This window comes from Dama dama, chromosome 20 (genome assembly GCF_033118175.1).
Source record: "Dama dama isolate Ldn47 chromosome 20, ASM3311817v1, whole genome shotgun sequence".
Classification (NCBI taxonomy): Eukaryota; Metazoa; Chordata; class Mammalia; order Artiodactyla; family Cervidae; genus Dama; species Dama dama.
The window spans coordinates 98,250,107-98,276,032 of record NC_083700.1 but is presented as its reverse complement, the minus strand read 5'-3'; the positions used below and the strand labels follow the sequence as shown (position 1 = coordinate 98,276,032).

At 51.5% G+C, this 25,926-nt stretch overlaps 1 long non-coding RNA gene across 1 annotated transcript; it reads right to left on the bottom strand.

The window, feature by feature from the left end:
* Positions 1–187: 187 nt before the first annotated feature.
* LOC133041457 (uncharacterized) lies at positions 188–25,926 on the bottom strand. The gene is made up of 2 exons (XR_009689245.1): positions 25,431–25,926; positions 188–502 (listed from the first exon to the last, which is right to left on the bottom strand). It is a non-coding gene; the product is annotated as an uncharacterized LOC133041457 (long non-coding RNA).

Below are 25,926 nucleotides of genomic sequence, written 5' to 3'. Positions count from 1 at the left end.
TGCTAAAAAATATCACCAGACCACCAGCCACTTGCCCTGGGGTCTGGGCAGAAGGGTGCAGAGCGGTTTTCAGGGCATCCCTGGGCACTGGCAGATAAGGATGGGCCATAGCTAAATACACATCTCTCCTCTGCCCACCCAACCCCCACCCCCTCGACCAGGGATGCCTATTAATCCTGACAAATGATGACTTACGAACATGTAATGCAAACTGATTCATCATACATTCAAATCCGCCGCCCCGCCCCAGCGGGAGGCCCCAGCCAGACAAGTGTATTACACGGATAATGTATTTGACGTATTAATAAAACCAGCCGCATCGCTCTGGCGCGGGGACTGGGGAATGCCAATATACGATGACAGATCACATATTGATGAAATCCAGATGTTTGGAATCATAGTCTTGGGGCCTTGTTCATATTGACTGAAGGTAAAAAATGCCGTCTGTCAGCAGGTTAACTCTTCCTGTCCCACGCTCAGGAGAGGCACCAATCACGGTTTTCTGGAGAGAAGAGAAGGAGGCAGATGAGTGAGAGGGGAGAGTGGTGGCTTGTCTGGATGAGGTGGGGTAGATGGTTGTACTGTGGACTCGATGGGTGGAAAGGACACTTTGCATGCCTTGTGTTCTTAACCTCTCAGTAGCATGCAACCCTATGGACAATGCTCCCCGCTCCTTGAAACCCTTCCCTTCCTGCCTTTGATGACATCACCGTGTTTTCATCCTCCTCTTGGCTGTTCTTAGTCTTCAGTGACTAAAACTTCCTCCACCTGTTGGAGTTCCTCAGCGTTCTGTTCCAGCCTCTTCTTCCTGTGCCCTCTCGCCCTAGGTGATCTCACCTACTCTTAAAACTTTTGTGGAGTATTTACTATGTGCAAGACATTGTTCAAGGCACAGAGGATGCAGTGCTGGTGAATTTCAGTCCTTATCTACATGTCAGCATTTCCAGTTCTATCCTTCTAGCTCTGGCTCACATATAGTGCCTACTGAGCATTTTCATGGGGTATGTCTTAACTGTTCCTCAAACTAAGTTCATCCAAAACAGAGCTCATCATTTTCTTCCTTATCAAGCCTGCTGCCCTTCCTCGTGTTCCACAAGTCAGTAAATGGTCTGCCACCTAGCAGCTGTTCAAGTCAGACAGCTTGGAGCCATCCCTGGCTCCTCTCTGTCCTTGAACCCCCATGTCCAGTCCACCTGCTTCTGTTCATCTCATTGTCATCCACAGCATCTCGTTAGAGCAGGTCACCATCATGTCTCACCTCAGTTAGTGAGATAACCCCCTAGATGACCTTCCTGCCCTTGCTCTTATCCCCTTAGACCTTTCTCTGATTTACAGTTAGAATGATCTTTTTAAGATGAAAGTCTGAGATGTCACTCCCCTACTTAAAACTCAATGACTTCTCACTGTATGTTAAAAAATAATAATAAGCCAAAATCCTTAATACAGTGGAAAGTCCTCTAGGATCTGGCCTCTCTATCATCAGCTCTCAGTACTCTTCCCCTCGCTCTCTGCTCCAGCCACATTGAACCTTTTTCAGTCAGTTCTTCACTTAGGCTTTATTCCTCTACCTTCAAACATGCTGTTTTCTATGTACTATAGAACACTACTCCTCCACTATCATTGCTTGAACTGGTTCCCACTCATCCTTCAAGGCTTTGCTTAAAAATCACTTCTTTTACCTCCCAGGCAAGATAGTCTACTCCCATAATTCCATGTACTTCCCTTGTTCTAAGACCATGCTGGGGATATTTGTTGAATGTCTCTATCCACAATTAGTGCCTAACCTCCCTGAGGGCAGAGAGTGTATGTTCATTATTGCATGGCATCCATACTGTAGCAGACACATCTTGGTATTCAGTTGACATTTGTCAGTGTTTACTGAATCATTACCTAGGTGATAGGCTAGGTAGGTAGGTAGCCAGGTTTTGTGCAGTGGTTAAGAGCACTGGCTTTGAAGTCAGACAGATCTAGACTTAAATCTCTGCTCTGAACCTTCCAGCTCTGTCATTTCATTGTTCTAAGCTCCATTTTCCTCATCAATATAATACAAATAGATTATACCTACCTCACAGGATTGTTGTAAAGATTAAATGAAATAAAATAGATGCAGCATTAACCTGTAGCCTAACATATAGTAACCCTCCATAAACAGTTATTATTATTAGTGGGCAGATAATGGATAAAGGATGAATGGTCATATTGACAAACAAACAAGTAAATAGAATGTGGGTATGGATGGATATGAAGAAAAGTAGCTCCATAGAAGCCGAAAGGCCCAAGGTGCCTACTGAGTGGTACACAATCTTGATCACAGCAGGGAAGAAGGCTGAATATAGAGCAAGGCCAATCTGGTGTCAGGATGCGGTAGATAGACACAAACAGCAAAACTGTGCCAGGGTCTTACTAGAGATAATGGTGACTCATCTCTTGCATACAGCCCTGATTTAACTAGAACCTCACAAAGGTGCTGAGTAAATTATTATCATCCTTGTTTCAAGAAGAATCTCAAACTCAGAAGTGTTAAGTGATTTGCCCAAGGTCTCACAGCTAGTGGCAATCCTGCTCAAAGACTCTTGGTCATTGGGAAGTGGAAGCTCTTCTACTGGGACTGCAAGAGGGGAAGGGCAGGTCACACATGTGTGTATATACAAACACATGTGTATACACACACGTACTCTTTTTATTATTTATTTATTTGGCTATGTCACGTCTTAGTTGTGGCACACACTGATCCTTCGCGGCAGCATGTGGGTTCTGTACTTGTGGCTGGCGGGCTTCATTGCCCCAAGGTATGTGAGATCTTAGTTCCCCAACAAGGGATTGAACCCACGTCCCCTGCATTGGAAGGCAGGTTCCTAACCACGGGACTACCAGGGAAGCCCCACATAGGTACTTCAGAAAGTTCCAGCCTCTCTTGCCACATATCATTAGAGTTAGTCTCCCCCTCATTTTAACCCTCCCCATTCTTAAATCAGACACCAGGCAGTCAAACTCTGCCTTTTGTGGTCTGTGGAGAAAAGATCATGAGGTTGGGGTTTGCTCCTTAAACAAGCAGAGAGGAAAGAATGGAGCCCACAGCCAACAGAACTGGGACAAAACCAAATGGACCAAGCTGGAGAGGCAATCGCAGGGTGGGGAGTTGCAGGGTGGGACGTGAGTTAGTGACTGGGGAAGGGTGGGCTTTCTCTTTGAATGAGACCCTCATCCTCCAGGGCCCAGTTCTGCACCAGGCCTCACCATGGATGATGGGAAAGATGGCAGAGAAGGAGCAGCCCAGCCCCCGAGCTGCCTGCTCCCAGTGGCCAGCAGTTCCCAACAGCGGGGGGCAGCAGAGGGCTGATCTGGGACCCCAGGTACCTGAGGCCTTGATCCAAGGCTTGAGGCCTGGACTGGTCCCGGCCTGGCCCAGGTCAGGGAAAAGCTACTTGTCTGGCGGCCTGCTCCTCAGCAGGTCTGTCCCCACTCACAACCACAGGCGGTCACTTTCTGGTGGAGCTTGGCTGTTTTCTGGTGGGGAGGTACCCCGGTAAGGGGAGGGGACCCTCTGGAGGTCCCACCCCTAGGGAGCCTCCAGGCAGACCCCGTCTTAGCCCTGACTCTCTGCTCCCTGCGCCTGCAATGCCCTGTGTGAGGCTGTGGGTAGGGCCAGGCCCCTCTGCGGCCCTTCCTCCTCTTGCTGGGGGGATACCTGTGGCAGGCGGAGAAGCGGAGGTGGCAGGCACAGCGGCGGCAGCGGCGGCGGCGGCGGCGTGGCGGGAGGGAGGTGCGGTAATGAATGTGGACGGGAGGCGGAATGAGCGATCCATCTTTGCATGGGAGGGGAGGGGGCCGCGCGCCTCCCCCTCGACACACTCACACACTCAATCAGGCGCTGTCAGACCTCCGGCCGCCTGGCATTTTGGTGAAGAATCTCTCAGCTAAAAATTGTTGTCAGTCCCATTTCCTCGTTATCAGTGCGAGGGCTGAGGCAGCGCCCGGGGATTAGCAGAAGCGGCGAGCGCCCGCACCGCCGTCCACTGCCGATAACACCCGGCCTCCCGCCTCACCGCCCCCATTCATCATCTTTAGCACTGACAGCCCGTCCCAGTCCCTGTCCCCAGCCCCACGATGCTGCTCAGCCTGGCTCCTGACCTCCCTAGGGAGCTAGGCTTCCTGAAGACCGAGGGGGATTCAACCTAGGCGCGTCTGACCTGGACCCACCTGTGGCGGAGAGCTTTGGTGGGTTCAGGGGTAGGGGGCCACGGGCTGGAGTGAAGAATGCTCAAGGAGAAGACGCTTTCTGACAGCCTGCCCCTGCTGGGCTGGTCTGCCTACCTGCGATGCTGGCAGCGGTGTTGGAGAAGTGATTCCTGCATCAGACGGGCAGCTGGACTAAGGATTTCTGGAGACCTCTCCAGTCTGAGAGGGACGTCCCAGATTCTGGGAATTGTGGAAGGAGAGTCCGAGGATGCCTTGGAAGAGTAAGGGGTTGAAGAGTGCCTTCCCACCCCCAAAGGACCACAGCCCCCTCCTCTGGGCCATCCCCAGCGGTTTTATGGCCCGTTTTATGGCCACTGTAATGGCCCAGGTCAAAAGCTTCAGGGAGCTGTATTCTGGGAATTATGCAAACGAGGAGCAGGCCCAGGGCCAGAGTATGGATTTTGTCATTAAACCTGGGCAGGCCATGTCGTTAGTGCAGTAAAACCCACGTCATGACCACAGGTCTCAATATAAAATTATAGGGAACACAGTGGGGGAGGGGAAGCAGGGGGCCCACGGCCATGCTGACACCTGCCACCATGCTGACACCCCCTGAGAACATGGGGATGGGATGCAGGCCATAGGCTGCGGGGTCCCCGGGCTGATCCCTGTGACTGCTCTTCCTGAAGTTGGAAGCCAGGAAGAGGACCCATTGTCCCAACAGGGAAACTGAGGCCAAGCTCGGAAAAGTAGAAGATCCCTGTGGCAGGAAAGCAGATGAACTGAGCACAGGTATATGGGAGTGCTGATGCCTGCTCCCAGGTGGAGAGGGACAAAGTGGGGCTCTGGCAGTCCTAAGACCCATACGTGGTCCCCAGGGGGAGGGGGCTGAGACCCTGATATTTCCACCTCAACTCTGACCTCGTGCCCTGGATCCTAACCTTTCTCTATTCTTGTCTCTCACCATTTCCCCCTTCTGTCCCAGCCCCTACCTCAATGCTCGATTTCAACAGCCTTGTCAATTGTCCCTTAGTCATCCTCCATGCCCACCAGCAAGCATTACCACCCTCCTCTGGCCCCTTCCTGCTCCCCCCATCACCACCACCACAAGCACCCATTCCTGCCTCCCTCAGCCCTGACTAAGGCTGCACTGACTGCAGTCACTGACTTTCTTTTCCAGTTTTCTCGCTGGTTTGTGATCTTCTTAAGGCCAAGACTGTGTTTTCTTTATCTCTGAGCCCATTTCTCCTAGAATAATACATGACATAGAATAATTGTTTGATAAATATTTGATGAATGAATAAATAAATGAAGCAATGAGATCACAAGTGAAGCACAGGGGTCCCTGCCCAGTTCTGAGCCTCAGTTTCCCCATCTGTAAAATAAAGATAATGGCTTGCCGAATTTCTAGGGTCTCACTCACCTCTGAGATTCTCTGGCTGAATGAAGATTATTATAGAATGAGTCTAGAATCCTCACCTCTTCACTCCTAGACTAGGGCCACATCTGCTTCTTTTACTCAGAGCTGTCTTTCAGCTATCCCCTGAACATCTGGGGCACAGCTACCAGGGCATATGATCAGTAGACCCCTTCCCCTCCTCAAAGACCTAGCCACACCGACTATAGCCACCCTTACCTGACCCTGCCACACACAAAGCCTCTAGAGCAGACATCCCAGTTCTGCAAAGGTCATCTGGCTTCTGGGACAATCAGCTCTTCATTTCTACCTCTCCTCCTTCCCTTCATCTTCTCCACTATTTTGTTTCATCACTGAGAATCTAATCTATGCCAGGTCTTTTTTCAATTGTCTACAGATTAAAAGATGACTAAGAAATGGTCCTGCCCACAAGAGTGGCAAGCTCACAACTTAATCATTCATTCATTCATTCATTCATTCATTCATTCCTTTGCTCCCATTCTCTGCCTGGAATTCTTCTAAGGCACATCTTAAATTTTGTTTCTTTGGTTAAGGCTTCTCTTTTTCCACTCCTCAAAACACATACCTGGGATGAATCACTCCCTCCTCTGAGTTCTCAGTTGATCTAGTCTGGGCATCCAGGAGAGCTATTATATTGTGTCAAAGGGAGATAGGTTCTTGTGTTCAGCCTGAATGGGGAACTCCCTCAGACATAGGGTTGTTAGAACTAGCAAATAAAAATATAAGACATTCAGGTAAATCTGAATTCCAGAAAAACAATGAATAACTTTTAACATAAGTATATCCTGTGCAATAGTTGAGAAATAATTATACTAAAGTCAAAGTGAAAGTCGCTCTATCATGTCCGACTCCTTGTGACCCCATGGACTATATAGTCCATGGAACTCTCCAGGCCAGAAACTGGACTGGGTAGCCTTTCCCTTCTCCAAGGGATCTTCCCAACCCAGGGATCAAACCCAGGTCTCCTGCATTGCAGGTGGATTCTTTACCAGCTAAACCACAAAGGAAGCCCAAGAATACTGGAGTGGGTAGCCTATCCCTTTTCCATCAGATCTTCCCAACCCAGGAATCGAACCAGGGTCTCCTGCATTGCAGGTGGATTCTTTACCAACTGAGCTATCAGGGAAGCTACAAGATGCCCAGTTGAATTTCACATAAACAATTAATATTATTTTTAGTATAAGTTTCCCCCTTTGCCATGGAAAACTTACACTAAAAATAATATTGTTTATGTGAAATTCAACTGGGCATTTTGTATTTAATCTAGCAACCCTACCCAGTCAATCATCTTAGTCCTCACTGGCGTGGACTTTATCTCTCTAAAAGCTGATTTTGACCCTCTCCAAGCACCAGAAGAAAGAAAAAGCAGGGAGAAAGATCTGACCTTAAGCTAAAAAAATATTCCTTCCTACAATCAGAGTTTACATGGATAGTCAGGGATGTTTCTAGATGAATAGAGCTCCTCAACCCCGTGCCTATAAGCAAAGCCTAGGGGATCATTGGCTGGGGAGAGTGGCAAGGGTGGGAGTTTAGGAATCCCAAGAAGTGCACTAGGCAAACTTCAGGCCCCTTCCTAGCAGAGTGTGCTCTGGTTACCATCAGGGACAGAGTTTAGGCTCCCAGGAGGCCCCCAAGTCAGCATAGCCAGTGCTAGATCCACGTATGCTTGTGTATTGGGGGTACACAATTTGAAAGGCATTTTGGAGGGGAAGAGCTCAGAATCTGTTAGACTCACAGCAGCCAGTGAGGTTATCCGAGTGAGGAGTGAGACCTGAACTGGGAGAATGTAAATTCCAGGAATACTGAAGTAGAATGGACAGGACTTGGTGGTTAAATGAATGTGGGAGGGGGCATAAAGCAAGGAAGGGGCTGAGGGCAAAGTGAAGGTTGCTGGCTTAGGTGACCAAGTGAGTGCAAGCGTCTTTCACTGAGAAGAGCACTGGGTCTTTGTTGTCACACATGGTCTTTCTCTTGTGGGAAGCAGGGGCTACTCTCTTGTTGTGCACAGGCTTCTCACTGCGGTGGCTTCTCTTGTTGCAGAGCTGGGCTCTAGGGCACATGGGCTCAGTAGTTGTGGTACACGGGCTTAGTTGCTCCCCAGCATGTGGGATCTTTCCAGATCAGGGATCAAACCTGTGTCCCCTGCATTTGCAGGTGGATTCTTAACCACTAGACTGCCAACGAAGTCCAAGTACTCAATTCTAGATGGTTGAGTTTGAGATTCTTGTAGGACATTCAGGCATTGATGTCCATTAAGTGTTTGGCTATAGGGGTCTGGAGAAATGGGAGGGATCTGGGGCAGAGAAACGGATGTCGGCAGGGCACAGGTGGGAGTGAGAGCCAATAAGAATACACAAGATGGTCCCACAGGCAGAGAGAGGAGAGGAGAGGCCATGGAAAGGAGCATGGGGAAAACTGAGGGGCTGGGAGAGAATGCTACCCTGGCAGTCACCCTGGTCCTTTTCGGTCTTTCTCATTCGACTGAGTACCTCAGGGCAGGGACTAGATCTGGTTACATTCTGTGTCCCCACTGCTGTGCACTAGGCCTGGTTCAGCACAGACATCAGACAATGTTTGTTGAATGAATGCAGGAAAACGATCCCTTTTCTCCCTCTTTTCTTTCTTCTCCCGCTTTGGAAAGTGTGAAAGCTGAGAGGAAAGGAGTGACAGAGGGGCCGTTGGATATTCTGGCTGATGCTGTGATTAAACCAAGACCTGCTTCACTAACGTGTGAAATGAAGTGATCAAGGTTTGATTGCACAGAGCATTGATTGCGTCCTGATAGATTTCCGAGAGGGGCAGCTGGCTGAGGAGGTGCTGTGCACGGCCACAGCCTCTGGAGCTGCAAAGTGGAATAATGTTCATGGGCTCTGAGACCCTCAGGCTCACCCTTCCTCCGGGCCAAGAAGCCCTAGGAGGCAGCAGAGGCTTGGGTTGGAGGACTGGGACATGGCGTTTCTCTCCACATATAGCCCAGCTTATATGTCTGTCTCTTCTTCTTCCCTCACCAGGTAAGAAAAAGGCAGCAGCACTGTTTGACAGCCAGGCCCCTATTTGCCCCATCTGTCAGGTCCTGCTGAGGCCCAGCGAGCTACAGGAGCATATGGAGCAAGAACTAGAGCAGCTGGCCCAGCTGCCCGCCAGGTAAGCCACCTGCCAGAGGCCTCCTCTCAGGGTTCTGGCTACCAGGTCCCAGCCTCTCACAGGCGGCAAGACCCTGCTGCCATTCTCCACCTGGCTTTCAATCCTCAGCTCCTCCAGCTGAATGGTGCTGCCTTTCTCTGCTTGCTCTGTTTCTGGAGATGTGAGGAGAGTGAGCCTTAAGTCTCAAAAAGGCACAAGAGGACCTGGAAAGGGGAGGAGCCTCAGAGCAGGGTAATGGAAGCAGGGACTGGGACTGGCAGCTCCCTGAGAAGTGCAGCCTGGGGGTGCCATCCACCTTCCCTACGAATCTCAAGGTGTGAAAGGTGACAACCTTGAGAACGTGCTCAGGCATGTCCCCCTTGCTCCACCCCATCCTCCTTGTCCCTGCCTGAAGGACCCGGTGGAGCCTCCTCACAGAAAGGCAAAGGTTGTCAAAGGGAGCAGAGGAACAAATTGCCCCAAAGCTTAGGGGTTTAAAGCAACCACTTCATGATGCTCATGGACTCTGTGGGGGGTCAGGAATTCAGACAGAACACAGAGGGGGTGGCTTGTGTCTGCTTCACCCTGTCTGGGGCCCCAGCTAGGAAGGCTTGGTGGCTGGGAGCTGGGATCACCTGGCTCCTTCATTCACACGTCTGGTGGTTGATGTTGGCCGTCAGCAGGGACCTCAGCTGGGGCTGTAACCAAAGCACCTACACATGGCTGCTCCTTGGGTCCTGTGAGCATGATAGCTCACAGTGTGGCAGCTGAAAGCACGAAAGCAAAATGTTCCAGCCAATGAGATCGAAGCTAGATCACCTTTTATTAACCTAACCTCAGAAATCACTTAACATCACTTCTGCTCTACTCTCCTGGCAGTGTTAACCTACCCAGATTTTAGAGGCAGGGACATGTACCCCACCTTTTGATGGAGAAGGAGAAGGGGCAAGCTCCTCTTACAGAAGAGCATGTGGGCTCTAGCCATTCTGGGAAATACAGTCAGCCACTGGGAACAGCCTGCCCCACGATTCCGAGTCCCCAAACCTGGGTCAGTTCAAGTCAGCAGACTTGACTGAGCCTCCTTCCTCTACCTTCTTACCTAACCCCCCATGTAGGGTGCAGGGACCCAAAGGTGAACCAGAAATCGTCCCATGTAAGTTGGTGTAGCCACTTTGGAGAGCAGTATGGAAATTCCTCAGAAAACTAAATATAGGATTACCATATGATCCAGCAATGCCACTCTTGGGCATATACCCAGACAAAACTATAATTCAAAAAGATACATGCACCCCTATGTTCATAGCATCACTATTCACAACAGGCAAACCATGGAAACAACCTACATGTCCATCGACAGATGAATAAAGAATACGTGGTACATATACACAATGGAATGCTACTGAGTCATAAAAAGGAACAAAATAATGCCATTTGCAGCAATACAGAGGCAACCAGAGATTATCCTACTAAGTGAAGTAAGTTAGAAAGAGAAAGATAAATACCATATGATGTCCCCTATATGTGGAATCTACAATATGGAACAAATGAACTTATTCACAAAACAGAAACAGACTCACAGACATAGAGAACAGACTTGTGGTTGCCAAGGAGGAGGGAGGGAAAGGGACGGACTAGGGATTTGGGGTTGGTAGATGCAAACTACTTCTTTCATTTAGAATGGATAAACAACAAGGTCCTACTGTATCACACAGGGAACTATATTCAATCTCCTGCGGTAAATCAGAATGGAAAAGATAACTTAAAAAAAAGTATATATATATATATACATATATAACTGAGTCACTGTGCTGTACAGTAGACTATATTGTGTACAATGTGTATTGGCTGCTGCTGCTAAGTCACTTCAGTCATGTCCGACTCTATGCGTCCCCACAGACGGCAGCCCACTAGGCTCCCCCGTCCCTGGGATTCTCCAGGCAAGAACACTGGAGTGGGTTGCCATTTCCTTCTCCAGTGCATGAAAGTGGAAAGTGAAAGTGAAGTCGCTCAGTCATGTCCGACTCTGTGCGACCCCATGGACTGCAGCCTACCAGGCTCCTCCGTCCATGGGATTTTCCAGGCAAGAGTACTGGAGTGGGGTGCCATTTCCTTCTTCAGTGTGTATTGGCACAACGTTGCAAATCAACTATACTTCAATTAAAAAAAAGAAAGAAATGGTCCCACCCTCAGGAACTCATAATAGGAGTAAGGAGAGCCAGGCATTAGCAACCTTGAGGGACAGAGACTGCTCTATGGGACGAACAGGAGCTGCGGGAGAAACAAGAAGGTACTGAACCCAGCACAGAGCAGAGAAGGCCTCCTGAGGGAGGTGAGGCCTGGGCTGAATTTTGAAGGCCAAAACACTACTTATCTATTGCTGTGTTACAATTTCTCCCCAAACATCATGGCTTAAAAACAGCAAACACTTAGTATTGCACAGTTTCTGGAGCCAGGATGTCTGAAGGTTCGACTGGGGCTGCAGGACCCCTTCCCAGGATGGTTCACTCGCAAGCTGTTGGCAGGAGGCCTCAGTTCCTCAACATGTAGGTCTCTCTATAGGGTTACTAGAGTTTCCCTAAGACATGGCAGTTGACTTCCCACAGAGGAAGTGATACAAGAGAAAGGCTAGAGAGGAAGCCACAATGCCTTTTACGATCTAGTCTGGGAAGTCATACACTATGGCTTCTAATATATTTTATTCTACTCACTAGAAGCAGGTCAGCAAGTACAGCCCACACTCCACAGAGGAGAATTAAACACTATAAGCTGTACCTCTTGAAGGGAAGTAAAGTGAAAGTTCTCAGTCATGTCTGACTCTTTGTGATCCCACAGACTATACAGTCCATGGGATTCTCCAGGCCACAATACTGGAGTGGGTAGCATTCCATTCTCCAGGGGATCTTCCCAACCCAGGGATCGAACCCAGGTGTCCTTCGTTGCTAGCAGATTTTTACCAGCTGAGCCACTAAGGAAGCTTTGAAGGGAAGAGTACCAAAGAATTTGTGGGCATACTGAAAACTACCACAGGAGACTGTACTAATGATGATAATAGTCTTGTTGAATGCTGTGTGCCAAGAACTTTATACTAATTTATTCAATCTTCACAACAACCACGTGTGTGTGCTAAGTTGCTTCAGTCCTGTCCCACTTTTTGCGACCCCATGGACTGTAGTCCACCAGGCTCCTCTGTCCATGGAATTTTCCCAGGCAGAAATACTGGAGCAGATTGCCATTTCCTACTCCAAGGGATCTTCCGGACCCAGGGATCAAACCTGCATCTCTTGTGTCTCCTGCATTGGCAGGCAGATTCTTTACTGCACCACCTGGGAAGGGCTACCACTGGGGTAGGTAATAATTATTAACTCCATTTTAGACAAGGAAACTGAGATACAGAGAGGTTAAGTGACTTCTCTAAGGTTGCACAGCCTGTAAAGTGGTAAAGATAAGGGTCAAAACCAAGCAATCTGACTGGAGAGCCCATACTTTTAACCACTCCCCCTCCCCTCAGCAACACGGACCCAGGACTAGCCTAGGACAGGGAGGGGAAGCAACATCCTTCTGCAGTTGAGTTCCATACCTTGGCTGTGCAGGAGTGCTTCTGGGTGGAGGACTTCTCAACAGAAACTGAGGCCAGAGGTAGAGATGGAGGGACACCCCCCCCCCCGACCCCCGCAAGGTCTGGAGAGTGGGGGCCCAAGCTCTCTTTCTGCCTCCTCACTGGGGGCCACACCACAGCCTAGCCCCTGAGGCCCCATCCACGCACTGCCCAGCGCATCCACTTCTGCCCACATCAGTGTTCCACCCCCACCCGTGACCCTCCGGCAATCCCTCCTGCCCCACAGCCTCTCAGAGGGTCCCCGATGTTCACACCTTTTGGCCCCGGTCCGTTTCTCCGCCCCGCGCCCCCCAGCCTCACGGGAGCCCCACCCCTCACCGTTAGGTCACGCGTCCCCCACGTCTGTGCCCCTCGCGTCCAGGCCCAGCCCAGCACCCCCTAACCCCCGGTACGTCTCCCCCCTCCTCAACCCGGTGTCTGACAGCCGGACAGCGGGATCTGCACAGCAAGTGAAATTCCCGTCGGATCGATAAAGCCGAAGCGCTGGCGGCGACGGGTCGATGGTTTTATCTGTCTCGGCCCCGCCGCGCCCGGCGCGCTGACAGTCCGACCGGCCGGCAAAGGCGTTCAAGGGCAGCCGCGCCACCGCGCCCTCCCCTCTCCTATCCGCGCCCTCCTCCCTGCGGCCGCTGCGCCCACCGGACTGCAGGCTGGACCTCCCCGCCGCCGCCCTCGTGATTTATCTGGATTTTTAATTGGAAAAAATTTGCGAATTAATTGATTTCAGGAACTTGCCAATTAACATTGTAATTGGGTGCGTGATAAATTCCCAAGGAGCGTGTCAGCTCCCTCCGGGCTGAGGGCCGTGGCGCCCGGGTGGGCGGGGAGGGCCCCCAGCCTTGGCTGCCCTTGCCCCGCCCCTGCCCGCTCTCCGGGAGGCCGGAGGGGAGGAGAGGAGGTTGGGAGGGCTCAGAGAGCCCCTCTCTCCTCTTCCCCACCTCAGTCCCGACCTGAGAGGGGCCTTTGACCAGGTTATTTCACAGACGGGGAAACCGAGTCCTGCAGGAGGGCAGAGCCTGTGTGCGCATGGCTGAGTGTTCTGGGCAGAACCCAGGTGAGGGCGTCCCCAGCCACTGTGGCCTCCCCAGCTGTCCAGTCCTCCCCTCTGTCCCCTTCTCGGCTCCTGTCCTTTCTTTCCCCTCCCCCCTCACCCTCCCTTTGCCTCCTTTGCCCCCAGCCCCCACCCCCTTCCCTCAGCCTGGCCAGCTCCTGAGTCTGTGGATGCTGCTGCCAGGGTGCCCTTCCCTCCATCGCCCTCCCGCAGGGTCGGTCGCAGAGGTCCCTCTGGGTGGGCCTGGTTTGCGCTCTCTGCCCCCTTCTGCCCAACAGCACAGAGCATGCCCCCCACAGAGCATGCCTCTGTTTTAGACACACCTAAGGGCTCACACTGGTTGGGCTTCCCTGTGGCTCAGCTGGTAGAGAATCCGCCTGCAATGCTAGAGACCTGGGTTCGATCCCTGGGTTGGGAAGATCCCCTGGAGAAGGTAATGGCTACCCAGTCCAGTATTCTGGCCTGGAGAATTCCATGGACTGTATAGTCCATGGGGTCACAAACAGTCGGACACAACTGAGTGTCCCAAACTAGGGCTGGCCGGTTTTCACAGACACCAATACAAATGTATGTAGACAACATACAGGCACAACTGCCCACCCCACTCCAACATATATACATGTGCTCACTCCTACCCCCTCAAAGAACCACTTCCCACAGATGCTCATCCACACAGGCAGACAGACCCAGGAAGAAGAGTCAGAACTTCTGCTGGCAAAGAACTCACACTTCTCAAAACACTTTTACATTCGAAATCAGAGGCTGTGCCCCCACACACTCCCTCACCTCATCCTCTCTCTTTACCCCCTCAGTCCTGCACAGGCATTCCAGCTGACCCCAGGACTCAGCTAGCTGGACCAAGAAGAGCAAAGTTAGACTGGGGACAGATAGTGGAGAGCCTTCAATGCCGGAGGGTCACCTTAGCGTGGGGGAATTAGAACATCTGTGAGCTGGAGAAGCTCAATCAGAGAGCTGAGCTGTAGGAGAATCGCTCTGGAGGTGGCATGGAGCAGAATTTGGGGGTAAGGGAGCAAGTGAGGAAGTTAGGCAGGGGCCAGGGGCCAGATGATGAGGCTCACCTAGGACAATGGCAGTGGCAGTGGGAACAGAGAAGAAAGAGAATGGTGAGAGACTGGTGGGGGACAAAGCAAGAGAAGTTAGCTGATTACTTGTGCGGCACTTACTGACTTGGCTTTCTGACTTGACTCACAGGAATGGTATCAATGGTAGAGAAGCAGGTATCTGAGGGAAGGAGGAGACTGCAGACAGAGCTCTGGGTGCCCTGAGCTTTCTCTGGGATGGTGACAGTGTGGGGAGTGGATGTGGACAGACAGACGGGCAGGAACATAGATGGAAGCTGGAGGCTGACAGGCAGGTTGGACAGTGGTCCCCAAACTTCTCTGTGGCCCTCAGACAGGAGTTTCTACCCAGAAATAGGAAAGAACCTGGGACTCTTTCAGAGATCACACAAAGCTGAAACTGAGGCTTGGCTTGGAGGGCCCTGAGGTCAGAGACCTTTTTCTGGAGGCTTCCTCAGCCACTCTGAGATCTGGTCTAGTCAGTGTTTTAAAGGGGCTGGAAGGAGCCAGAGGGAGGCTGGGTGACTCTAGAGGCGAGGCGGGGTGTGGAGATGGCAGTTGCCCCCACCCCCACTTAAGCCTTATTTAAGGCTGGCCTCGGTGTTTGGTTGGGTAATGAACTAGATAAACAATTCCCCAAATAGATTAAAACGAAGTGTAACTTACAAAGGCGGCTGGTGATGATGGTTTATTCCCGGGCAGCACACCATTTCTTTATTTCCAAGGATAATTCAGTGTAAATCACCTTAATTAAAAGTGTCAGCCCAGCCCATGAATATTGTACTTAGGAACGCGTTTCCTGGGTCCCAGTTATAATTTAAAACCCATGGATCACTAGGCAGCGAGTGACTGAGAAGGGAGGAAATCGTTGGGGGCGGGCTGTGGAAACTGGGAGGGACGAAGGCAGAGCCGAGTGGATGGGCTGGGCGGGAGCCTGGCTGCCAGCAGCTCGGGGCTCAGAGCTCTCTTCTCCAAGGTGGGCCCCTCACCAGACTCCTCTCTCTGGGGAAAGCAAGCACACTTGGAGGTGATCAGGTTGTTGGAGGAAAGGTAGGGCGGGCGGGGGGCAGGGGGAGGGTGGTGGTGCTTGCTCAGGGAAAGGGAAGGAGTCTGACCAGTTCAACTGGAGGGAAGGTGAAGAGGACTGCAGGAAAAGATCCAGAGGACTGGCCAAGGGAGAGAGGCTGGACATCCTGGCCCTGAATGTCTTCATTTCTGTTCACCAGCAGAGTAAATGAAAGCTCAGAGTCAGCAGGGCCCTCCCCAAAGTGGAGAGAGTAAAAGAACTCAGAGCTCAGCCCTCCATCCTGAGTGTCTTTACGAGGCAGTGGGGCCAACTGAAAAGCAGCACTCTGGACCTTGTTAGATAGGAATGCAAATCCCAAACCCTGCCTGGGCTGTGTGAGCAGTGAGGTGTCACCCAGCCCGCCAGTCGACTCTGTAAAGGTTTTGTGAAGATCAAAGAGATGACACCCCTGAAGTTCCTAGCCCATGCCTGTCACGTGTGGTGGGTACACAGTAATTGTTCAGTCTTTCCTCTTCCATTTCACCCTGACTCTGCTCAGAAAACACTGACCTCAGTCCAGGGTTCTGGTGGGAACAGTGTCATGATAGATGCCTCATTTCTCTACCTGTAGGTCCAGGAATGGGGCCAGTAACAGGGCAACAACAGCACTTGTTGACGGAGTGAAGGAAAGATAAAAGTAACAGACTCATATCTAGTTGTTCCTTAACGGCAGCTCCGTTTCCTCTCTGTATCCCTTGTGCCCTGATCAGGAGCAGGAACATGGGGACCATTTATGAACAAAATGCCACTGAATGGAACCCAGTCTGGTGGTCCTTTCCTGTGATGCCCCCACTGTGTGATCAGCCAGGGAGACAGCTGTTGTGTTTTTGTTGTTGTTTTTAATATTTTGGCCACATAATGTGCCATGCAGGATCTTAGTTCCCTGACCAGAAATCAAACCCACACCGCCCCACCCCACCCCAAGCTGTTTTTACACTCAGATCTTAGTCTCAGCCTGCTGCCAAGGCTACTGGCCCCTTCACTATGATATACATGTCTGCTTCTGTGGGTGTGTCCATGTATGGCTGCATATGTGGGTGCCTGAGTGTTGGGCGTGTGTAGGCACACGTGGGTGTCTGTACCTGTGCGTGCTTGTGTGAAGGTGGGCCCATGAGCAGCTCTTTATCCGGGCCTGGGTGACAGTTGTGAATGTCTTTAAGGACACGGCCCTGGGAACATGACTCTGCCTGCGCCTCTGAGCCATGTCTGAACCTCGGTGTGACCACACGTTGACAGAATTATAGAGACAATGGATCTGTGCGTATCCACCTTTACACCAGGGTTTCTCAGCCTCAGCACTATTAACATTTGGGCTGGGTAGTTTCTTGTTGTGAGGGGCTATCCAGTACCCTCTAGGGTGGTTAATCCCCTACACCCACTACATACCAGTAGAAAACTACCCCCTCCCAATTGTGACAATCAAAAATGTCTCCAAATGTTGCCAGCTGTCCTCTGGGGGGGCAAAATGGCCCTGGATGGAGAACTTCTACTTTATCCAGATCTGCCTATGCCTATGCTCACATATTAGGTGTGTTTATGTGGGTGTTCCCTGTGTACACACGGCCTGCGTGTGCCCTGGGTACCTGCCCTGGGTGTGTGTCTTGTGCTGTATGGATCTCTTGGGTGTGCTCTACCTATACTGCTTGTATGTGCATGGGAATCCTATGGGAAGGGGCTGTTTCTGCCTCCTGCCGTGTTTCAGCCGGCGCCTGTGTGTGCGTGTGTTTGTGTGCATGTGATAGCACGTGCATGAATGTGTGAGCACAGATGTGGTAAGCACAGAGGGGGGGCAGTAAGGCGGGAGGGACAGGAACAGGGATATTAATGTTTCTGAAGTGGATCTGATTTGATACGTCTTGTTCCATTGTCAGCATCTGTTTAGCGGGGATTTGTAATACTTTGTGGCTCTGGATCACTCATGCTTAGCGCTGGGATGTGGCCTTGCATACCAATTTTGTTATTAAACACAGTCCTCGCCTCCCCCACAGCCCATCCATCACCTCCCCCACCCCAGCCCCTGCCTGCTCTGAGCCACCCACCATATTTCAGGGCCCAGCTCCCGCCCGCCTGCCGCGCCCGATGCCGGAGGGCCTGGGGCTGACAAATTGAATCAGGAGGAGATCATTCCTGGCCTAACGCAGTTTGCAGCATGTTGGAGGGAGAAGTGACAAGAGCCATGTCAGTCCCATCACCCTACTCCCACAGGAGCTAAGTGCAGGCTGGGGACAGGGGATGGAGGGGAGGGGTAGGACAGGCGGAATCCTCAGGGCTGATAGGATGGGGCAGGTGAAGCCCCCTCCCTCAGATCCACAAGAGAGCCTGCCATACCTCGTGTCTGTACCCCCGCCCAGGAGCCAACTCTGGCCCCTGGCCCCCAGTGGAGGCTGAGCTGGCTGAGTGGGGCTTGGCTGAGCTAAGCCGGGCAACACTGGCTGTCTTCTCCCCCTGAGGTCTTCCTGCTGTTCTCTTGCATGCCCTGGGCAGCAAGTGGAATGGTCACCCTGTTCTCTTCTTTCTTGGCAGCAAGAATTCCCTTCTGAAGGATGCCATGGCTCCAGGCACCCCCAAGGTAGGTGGACAATTGTGTGTTTTTTCCTACCCATCCTAACGTAGGCCCACCCAGAACTGGTTCCTGAGAAAAAGCTCTTCTTGGATCCCCAGCTGTCTTTAGGGTTTGATCGTCAGCCTGGGGTCTCAGGCTGCCCTGTGCACTCAAGCACATGAGTGCAGTCTGAGTGGGAGCTGGAGTATGCTCATTTGACTCCCTCCTCTTCCAGTCAGGATGGGGTCAAAGCCAAGAAAGAACCAGGAGAGTGGGGGGACCCAGACACTGTAAGTCTGGAAAGACTCAAAAGGAGGAAGGTGAGCTGCAGCAGGTAAAGAAAAATATAGACATGCAGGTCAAGACAGCTGGTGCGGGGCCTTAGAAAGCCAGACCATGGGATGAGTGCATGTGCTTTGTCCTGAGGGCAGCAGGGAGCCAGAGAGGATGTGGGGCTCATTTGAGACCATCTGACTCTCTGAACAGACACTATGAAAGGGAAGCTTGAAAGCATCAGATGGAGAAAGGAAGAGTGAAGGACAGTGGCTCAAAAGAGGGGCCAGAGGCCTCAGCAGGATGGCATGACTCGAACCGAGAACTCTCATAGGTGGCCACAGAGGCAGACGGTACTGCGTCCCCAAGGGGGATGACGTTTTGAAGGAGTGGGGACCTGGGGAGGAAGACTAAACCCTTATTCACTGAGTGTCCTCTTTCCCCAACCCCTCAGTAAGGTGGCATCCTGTCTTAACAAATTCTCACAATGACTTGTAAAGGCAGGAATCCACAGCCCTTTCTATAGGGAGTGAGGAATGAGTGCTGAATGGATGAAACTTACTTTCTGGCTGTGCCACAGGGCTTGTAGGATCTCAGTTCCCCAACCAGGGGCTGAACCTGCACCCTTGGCAGTGAAAGTGCAAAGTCCAAACCACTGGTCCACCAGGGAATTCCTCAGAAGGGATGAAATCAGTCAGTGAGTGTGTGTGGAGAGATTAAAGCAGAAGCCAAGAAGAGAGTCTGGGACTCCTGTGGGGGCAGGGTCAAGAGAAGGCCCCAGAGCCAGGGAAGGAGCAGAAGAGGAACAGTGATGCGTGAGGAGGGGCACAGGAGAGCATGATGTCCTGGGGTCCTAAGGGAAAAAAATTTCAAATTATCTGGGGTAGTCAGATGTCAAACAGGAGGGCTGGAGAAGGAGGCTGTCGTGTTTAGATGTCTTATAGGCACAGGTGACCTCTGAGAGGGCAGTTTTGGGAAAAGGAGCCAGAGTGACAATATTATTTCCAGGGGGCTGGCCCATCTCCCCTGCAGGCCTGTCTAAAGGAGTGGACTCTGCACCTTCATGCACTCAACACAGCAAGGTGGACAGAGGAGGGGCAGGGACCTAGCCCAGCCCCGGACAGATGCAGGCCCTGGCCAAGGAAGCAAGGCCCTCCCAGCCCTAAAGGGAAAAGATGCGGGGGGGAGAAGTCACACTGGCTAAGCCTGGCCCAGCCTGCAGTCTTCAATGGCTGTGGTTAAGGGAGACAGGTCACCAGGTCAGGCACAACCACTGACCTGACACCTAAGCGCAGCTGGCAGGGCTGGGGACTTGACCCCAGTGAGGCCTGTGTTCAAAGCACAAACACAGACACAGACCACATCCATACTTGGCTCCCCACATACACAGATGCACACCCACTCACCTACCCCCAGCCCATCAGAATACTTAAACAGGAAATCTTAAACATGTGCGGATTCCTGCAACCACCGACGTCTGGATTATTGATAATCAGATTCGGAGGCAATGGCCATCACTTACTCACTTCTAGATATAGGCTCACGCCCCCAGAGCTGAGGGTTTCAGGGTCTGTCTTCTGCCTTGACCCGGGCTTTAGGGAAGCAGGTCATGGGTGGAAAAGGCATGAGGTATAAGGTTCAAGCAAGAGATTGAGAGGACAGGGAGAAGGAGGGAGGGAGGAGGAGGAGAGGGCGAGGGGGCCTCAGACAAGATTGATGGCCTCGTTGCCATTAAGAAAAAAATTAGCCGGTGGCGGCTATCATATTAAAGGGTGAAGAAGCCGTGAATTATTTTCTTAAAGATCTTATCGCTTACAATGATAATTTTACCTTCCAAAAGGCCACTTTTAATGAGGCGAAGAGCCAGGCAAAAAGTCATGATTTAATGCCGGGATTTTTTTTTTCAAAACACATTTTACTGCTTTTTGGTCCATGTTTAAAAAGCGCCAGTGACCTTTTTTTATTCCGCTTGCCCCAGGTGTAATTCTGAGGCCTCTCAGGGCTTCTAACCTAGAGAGAATGAGCGAGAGAGAGCGCGCAAGCAAACGAGCTCAAGCTTTCTCCTGATGGAGGGGCAGGGGCCCCATGATGTCGTCCCTCCTCAGCATCCTCCTTGGGACCGGAGGAGGAGGAGGAGGACATTGCCTGAAAGCCCACCTCTTCTCTGAGCTGGGGGCTGAGGCACCCACTAGGCCTCTCACTGGGCCGGGGTGGGTGAGGAAGGGGCTCCGAATTGCAGGGAATCCCACCCCAGGCCCTGCCCGGCCTCCTCCCTGATCCAACTCCTGGGCTGAGGCCGAGTCAGGGAGCCCTGCCAGACCGGCAGCTGCCCCCTCCCCTCCCAGGGCCCTCAGGCGTAAGGATGTGCAGCGTGGCCACCGCATGCGGGTCACATCCTAAGGCTCAGTCGGAGATGAAGGATAAATGGCTGCTCCATCTTTCCCAGATTGCTTTCTCTGTGCTGTCACTGGCGATTTGGCATGGTTTTCTAGGCTGGGGAGGCCTCCGAGGGAATTGTATGCTTCCGGCTCAGGGCTGTGCAGGATGGAGAAGGTGGGGGGTTGCGGGGGGGGGTGGTGCGGGAAGTATGGATTGCTTTCAGGCCTCCAGGCCCCCAGTTTGCAGCTGAACAGGCCTTGGCACGAGCCAGCAAGAGCAGGCTGAACGTGCCATGTGGTATTTAGAATTGTGGACCTCGCGCACAGTTTAAAGCAGACAGTTTATTAATCTAAACTGCGGGCGTATGTAGAAAAGGCCGTGCGGGATTGACACAGGGGGGATTAGTTTTGCTGCGGTTTTTGCTGGGGTCGCCGCCACAGCGCAGGGAGAAGTAGAGCCGGCGCACATCCCTAGCTGCACGGAGGAGACTCATACATGCTATTTAATTTACTGTCTCCACAGTGGGGCTGCCACCAGCCTGTATTAGGGGCAAGCAGAGTGGCAGGGATGCGGCTAGACCCCAACCCTTCAGGGTCTCAGAGTCTCTGCTCCCTACGGGAGAACAAAGCCTATACAGCCTCAGCCTCCTGGGAGGCCTGCCCCATGGGGACAGAGATTAGTTGGGGTGGAGCTACTGGACCCTCTCCAGGGGCCTCCACCCATCCCAGGGATCAGTCCATCCTCTCCCACAACCAGACTCCAGGGCCTGACCACATGCCTTTAGAATCTCAAGTGTAGCCTCCACCCCTCTGCCCTCCTTTTCTCTGCCTCTCTCCTAAAAGCTCCATAGGACCGGACACCCTAGGGGATGGACTGTAGGTCTCACTCAGCCTGAGGCCATGTGTCCTTTTTCTTCTTTCAGTCCCTCTTGCTGTCTGCTTCCATCAAGAGGGAAGGAGAGTCTCCAACAGCATCACCACACTCATCAGCCACCGACGACCTGCACCACTCAGACAGATACCAGGTGAGCAGGGGCGGGCTGGGCACTTGGATGAGTCCTTCGGAGTTAACCCGCAGTTAACTCCTCCTCTCCCTGGAAGATGGGCCGGCGGGGGGGTGAAGGACTGAACTGTGGCTCCCCCTGTGTCTAGTGACCCTAAGTGAACCAGAAGGCACATGGAACGTGCCTTACATAGACGGACTTTAGGGAGAGATGCCAAGGTCATCTGGGCCTGGGTGGGCTCTTCTGAAGCATCCCAGCCATCTGCCCTCTAGGGTTCAGTGTCATCAAGGACCCAGGGATGTGGCCCAGCATCACCTAAAGACTTCACACTTCAAAACCAGAATCCCCTGAGCAAAGAGCCATCAATTCTGCCAGACCATAGAGGGGGTGGAACACTGCCTGTGAGTGCCTTGGGCAAACAGGATAGGAATAACCATACAATCCTCAAGCAGCAAAGCAGGAGGGGACTTAAGGGGAACATCCCAACTTATCCAGACCTTTTTTGTGGAGGAAAGGAGAAAGGGCTTCCCGAGAAGCTTGTGTCTGAGAAGAGACAGAGCCCCACCTGCAGGAGCCCCAGTCAGAGGGTATAACACAGGGCCTGCTCCAAGGAACATGTGCCTAAATGGCAGTGGGGCTTCTCAGGGAGCCGTGATGTGAAAAGGGAAACGCAGCCCTGACTAATGCAGACAGACAAGGTGGCAGGGACCTGTCATCTGGGGCAGGGAACCAGGGTCACTGCTGGCACTCAGGAAGCCTTTCCTGGCATTTGAGGTCTTTTCTCTGGGTGCCTCTTCCTCCCTACTGACACAGCCTGGCATCAGGGTGCAAAGCTTGACGAGTGAAATACCGCGTGCAGACTGTACGCCAGCTACCCCTAGCACCTCCTCTGCTCAATGCTTCTGTATGCTACTCAAAGTACAGAGCCCAGTGTTTCAGCTCTGGGGAGGGATCCCTACCCTTGTGAGCCCTAGTTTGAGAAAGGCAGTCAATCTTCACCTAGACAATCCTGCTTCGAGATGGAGCAATGACCCAACTTGAAGGAATTCTGGGATAGGGAGATAAGGCTCCATCCCAGAGAATTCTACTCCCAGAGTCCTGCCTTTGGAGGCTCTTCTCTCTACTTCAGTCACAGCATCAGCCCCACTATTTGCTGAGCCAGGGAGAGTAACCATCAGGCACAGACATGGCATGCTAGGCACAGGCTAGGTGTGCTAAGGAATGGCACCAAGGCCTCTGTGATTTAGATTCAACCTGTATTTCCAGCTTCCATTCCTAATACTGCCTTCTGTGAATCCTGTGGTCTCTGCTCACCAGATTAATGCTAACCACTCCTTGGCTTTGTCATTCCTTTCTTGCCTCTGTGTTTTTACACATGCTGTTTTTAATGGGATTATTTTACCCGAACCCAACAAATTTGTATTTATTCTTCAACAAACTGCCCCAATCTCCTCTGCTCTAGGAAGCCTTTCTGGGTTAGCATTCTCTTCTCATGACCCCTGCATGTCCCTGTCATTGCTCTGATCATCCTATACTGTGATCACCCCTTTAATGTTTCCTTTATCCACAATTATGTAACAAGCCATCCCCAAACTTAGTGGCTTAAGACAATTTTGATTTCTCATGATTCTGTCGGTTGACTAGACCTTTCCTCATTCATGAAGCTCATTCAGCTGGAGGACTAGCTGGGCTGGAAAGTCCAAAATGGTCTCACCACATGTCTGGGAGATCAGAGATCTTGATTTTCTTTCATGTGGTCTGTCATCCTCCAGTAGGTTAGACTGACTGCCTTACTTGGCAGTCTCAGGGCAGTGTCATGCCAAGAGGGCGAAGGCCAAAGCTGCAAGGCCTCTTGAGGCCTAGACTCTGGAACTCACCCATCACTTGGCAGAGCAAGTCACTGGGATAATACATAATCAAGGGATGAGGAAATGCAGCTCATGATAGGAGGAACTGTGAAGAATTGTGAACATACTTTATCTATCATGATGAGACTCACTCTTTCATTAGATTGGGGGAGGGGGCTCTCTAAGGCAAAAACATCTTATCGTTCTTTACTCCCTGACTTTACTCAATCATTTATCTAGTACTCATGCTCAGCCCAGTGTCCTTGCCTTCAAGGGGTTGCGGATAGATAATTTCTAAGTGCTTTAAATGCTATGATGAGAGTGTAAATAAGTTTCTAGGACAGCACAGTGGAAAAAGAAAAATCAGAATAAGATTCACAGAGGAGGTAATGACTGAACAGAGCAGGAGTTTACTTTGGTGAACGAGGAAGAAAGGATATTCCCGACCAAGGCAACACAGAGGTGTAACACAGAATGATGTATCTGGGGACCCACCAGCAGCTCAGTTTTGTTAGAATGTAAAACACAAGGGGAACTGGTAGAAGGTGAAGCTCGAATTCCCTGATCTATACACAATGCCTGGCATGTAGTAGTTGCTCAATTATGTTGTTTAAAAAAATCATCAAACTTGGCTTTGAAATCAGAGGGTACTGGTTTCTGTTTTGGATTCCCATTTACTTAGCCCCTGCTGGGTTACCTAACCCTTTAACCATTACCTCACTCTACCCTCATAGCAACTGTGCAAACTAGGATTCGTTGCCCCAATTTATTGCTAAGGAAATGGGCCTAGAGAGAAGTGACTTTTCTAAGCACACATATATGTGAAGAACCAAGTCAGGTTGAGTCTGTCTGGCCCTGAATCCTAGATTGCTTCCCAGCCCTCCAGTTGGGCTCAGAACTTACCTCATAAACATCCTCCTCTCCTTCCCACGGATTTCTTCTGCATGCCAGACCCTGTGCTGTGTGACTGCATGGAGATGAGCTCCCAGGGAGAAGGGACAGGTCCAAATAATCAAAACATCCAAATTCAAAGGGAAGCCAAGGGACTGTGAAAACTAAAGAAGAAGCAACTAACCCAACACTGGGGGAAATGTGAAGTCTTCCCACCCAGAGTCCTGTAGGATGAACAATAGTTAACCAGGCAGGGAATGAGGGTGCATGGAGAATAATCTAGCCCAGAATGCAGAGTATGGAGTGCTCAAAGAGCTACAGGTAGCTCTGCAAAGCTGAGTGTCAGGAAGGCAAAAGAAGAGAGCAGGAATGGTAGAAGAGGAGTCTGGAGAAGCAGGCAGAGCAGATCAGAGATGACCTGTATGCAGATCATCTCAGTGGAGAACCACTTAAAGATTTAAAGGGGAAGAAGGAAAGAGGGTCAACTTTGCACGATAGGAAGATCACACTGCATGTGGTGTGAAAGATGGGGTACAGAGAAAAAAGCTGGAGATCAGAAGGCCAGATGGGAGACAGCTGCAAATTTAGAGAGCTCAGTAAGATTATGAACTACAGCAGTAAATCCAAGATAGGTATAGCGACTGAAGAAACACACAGGGAGGTCTTGCCTATGCCAAGCGCTGTGCCAGAGTTCTGGGTTCACTCATGACTCACACAAGGTCCTGTCCCTGGAGTGGTCTGATAAAAATCTGTACAAGCCATACCGAGGGTAGAGATTGAAGTAGAGAGGAAATTATAATTTTCAAACAGATCTAGAAGGATAAGTAGGAGATACACAGAGGTGGAGATGAGAAGGTTTAAAAGACCTTGAAAGGTAGACTCTGAGATGAGAGAAGAATTGAGCGCGAGAAACTGAAGGAGGGTGGGATCAAGGACGACTCACTTTTAAGTTTCTGGTGTGGGCACACCAGAGTGGATGGTGGTATCCCATTAGGAACTGAGAGTCCTGGAGGAAAGCACTTGTTTGAGGGATGCTGGGTTCCAGCTCGTGGGTGTGCGTTACCAGTGGCAGCTCCAGGGGTTGTCCAGGAAACAGCTGAAATGTTTGGAATCCTCTAGTGTCCAGATTGCTGAAATGCTAGGGACTGGGAGCTGGACTGTTGGGACTTGCGGTGGCATGGCCCGCGGCAATCAGGAAGTCCTACGCCACCTCCCCAGGAAAGGGGTAGCGGCGCGGGAGGCGGGAGCCGGGCGGGGCTCCGGGACGGAAGAAGCCCCGCGCTAGGAAGGGGCGTGGAATTGGGTGGGAGGACCTCGCAGCCGCTAAAACCGGGGCGGGTTGGTTTTTGCGGGCGGTGGGAGGAACCCCTGGGCGGCCTCAGCCTGTTGCTGCCCGAGTGCGAGCAGCTGTTTCCTGGTCCTGGTCCGGCAGACCCACC